Genomic DNA, 3240 nt, shown 5'->3' with positions numbered 1-3240 from the left:
GATTGACGTAAAGTTTATTTTCTGAACAGATGGACAGAGAAGTGTTCGTTTCATTAAACGCCTCTGACTCATGGCAGGAAATGTTTTGTTGATACTATATATAAGCCTATTTAAAGATACGTGTACGTTTAATTAGTCTATATGATACGTAAATAGTAATCAGCTGTTCGTGTAGCCCTCAAGATTTGGCAAAATCACTCCAGGTTGAACATAAAACTTCAAGAATGTAGTGTCATCAGAGGATTACAATAGTTTTTACCTTCAAGAACCAGCATTCTTTTATGAAAATAACTCTAGGTTGTACATAAAACTACAGGACACAACATGTAGTGTACCAAAGGATTACAAATAAGGTTTTTATAACTTTTTATTAGTTTTAAGACATATTTCCAAGCGTCGTTCCGGCTTACGACGATTTTTCGGCTTATGACGCTCTCAAGAACGGACCCCCGAACCCCCGTCGTAACCCGGGACTGCCTGTATTCGTAAGTTTAATAATATCAAATGATATCCCATAATAACAATAATAATTCTCTCTCTCTCTCTCTCTCTCTTTCTCTCTTACAGAGATATATGTTTTTTGTATGATAAATTAATGATTTACTAATTTTCAAATATTAATATTAATGTAAAGAGCAATCAATTCATTAAAGAAAATACTGTAGTGAATTAGTAAGATTTTTAGTTTATAAATAAAAAAAATTATGTAAGAATGAGGAAATCCCAGTCTTCACACATCTTTCTTTCGAACTCCAGGTACCAAAGCTGAGGTCCAACAGCTGTCAAATGTGTTAAGTAATGTGACCAGCAGGAGAGGGAGTCTCTCTCTCTCTCTCTCTCTCTCTCTCTCTTACTGAGATGAGAGATTTTTATGGTACATGTATGTATAATATGTTTATTATATTTTCAAATAATAATAATAATAATAATAATAATAATAATAATAAGAGAGAGAGAGAGAGAGCACTGGGGCAATATCTGAAAACCAGTGAAAGACGATGCTAAAAGAGTGCATGGGAAGAAGGACTAATAAAAGTAGACGAAGACCCAGAAATATAGAGACAGGAGAAAGACAGAAAGAACAGAGGACTGGCACAACAAACCATGCACGGACAATACATGAGACAGACTAAAGAATTAGCCAGCGATGACACATGGCAATGGCTACAGAGGGGAGAGCTCAAGAAGGAAAACTGAAGGAATGATAACAGCGGCACAAGATCAGGCCCTAAGAACCAGATATGTTCAAAGTACGATAGACGGAAATAACATCTCTCCCATATGTAGGAAGTGCAATACGAAAAAATGAAACCATAACCACATAGCAAGTGAATGCCCGGCACTTGCACAGAACCAGTACAAAAGAGGCATGATTCAGTGGCAAAAGCCTCCACTGGAGCCTGTGCAAGAAACATCAGCTACCTTGCAGTAATAAGTGGTACGAGCACCAACCCGAGGGAGTGATAGAAAACGATCAGGCAAAGATCCTCTGGGACTATGGTATCAGAACGGATAGGGTGATACGTGCAAATAGACCAGACCGTGACATTGATTGACAAAGTCGAGAAGAAAGTATCACTCTTTGATGTCGCAATACCATGGGTGGGACCACCAAGTTGAAGAGAAAGAGAGGGAAAAATGGATAAGTATCAGATCTGAAAATAGAAATAAGAAGGTATGGGATATGCCAGTGGAAATCGTACCCATAATCATAGGAGCACCTAGGCACGATCCCAAGATCCCTGAAAAGGAATCTAGAAAAACTAGAGGCTGAAGTAGCTCCAGGACTCATGCAGAAGAGTGTGATCATAGAAACGGCACACATAGTAAGAAAGTGATGGACTCCTAAGGAGGCAGGATGCAACCCGGAACCCACATATAAATACCCCACCCAGTCGAATTGGAGACTGTGATAGAGCAAAAAAAAAAAAAAAAAAAAAAAAAAAAATAATTATAATAACTGTAATTACAAAAACCATGTGTGATAGTATTTAAAAGAAATACTACAATAATCTTTCATTTCACTCTTTCAAATAAGGATCTCTCTCTCTCTCTCTCTCTCTCTCTCTGTTTTTTTGAATGATAAATAAATGACTTACTAATTTCAAATATCAATATTAATGTAAACAGCAATAATATCAATTAATTAAGGGAAATACTAAAGTGAATTAGTAAGATTTTAGTTTATAAATAAAAAATTATGTAAGAATGAAAGAAAATCCATTCTACCCCGCATCTGTCTTTGAACACCAGGTAGCCAAGCTGAGGTGGCTGGCGTCCAACAGCTGTCAAATATACAAGTAATGTGACAGGAGGGGGGGGGAGAGAGGAGATGAGAGAATTTCTATGGTACATGTGTATATATTTTATAATATTTTCACATAATAATAATAATAATAATAATAATAATAATAATAATAATAATAATAATAATAATAATAATATTAATTCAAAACTAATTTCAAAAATTCATACGTGATAGTGTTTTGAAGAAATACAATAATCTATCCATTTCACTCTTTTAAATAAGGATAACTCTCTCTCTCTCTCTCTCTCTCTCTCTCTCTCTCTTCTCTCTCTCTCTCTCTCTCTCCCCAACACGTGATACGTATGTCATAGTGGTAACTCTCTCCCTCTGTTTGGGCTGGCAGTGTATGTATACAGTATATCTTTAAGGAAATTACTACATTTAATGCTAAAATAATAATATACAGTACTAGTTTTCAAATAATATTAGTTTTAGTTGAGATTAAATAATAGCATTCTCTCTCTCTAATTACATATGTTTATTTGTTTTGTAGTATAAATAAATGATTTACCTTATAACTAATTTTCAAATATTTTCACTTTCTATCCACTTTGAGGAAGGAGGATGACCTTACCTTACAGACCTTACATCTTGTTCGGGTTGCCCCAGGTCCCTCAGTGTGAGGCACCTCTAATGTCTACCAGAGAGTTGCTAGTACATCTTCCGGTATATTTTGCATCTTCCAATCTTGGATGGTCTGGGATGCAGTTTAGATATTTGTCGAGCTTATTCTTAAACACATCTACGCTCACTCCTGATATATTCCTCAGATGAGCTGGCAACGCATTGAATAGAGACGCTGCATTATCGATGCTGGTGCGTAGTGGATTAATGTCCTGTGTGCTTTCCTTATTTTTCCTGGTATAGTTTTGGGCACATATAATCTACCTCTGCTTGCTCTTTCTGATATTTTTTAGTTCCATGATATTTTC

This window comes from Macrobrachium nipponense, chromosome 7 (genome assembly GCF_015104395.2).
Source record: "Macrobrachium nipponense isolate FS-2020 chromosome 7, ASM1510439v2, whole genome shotgun sequence".
NCBI lineage: Eukaryota > Metazoa > Arthropoda > Malacostraca > Decapoda > Palaemonidae > Macrobrachium > Macrobrachium nipponense.
The sequence above is the reverse complement of the archived record's forward strand: the minus strand, read 5'-3'. Positions refer to the sequence as shown.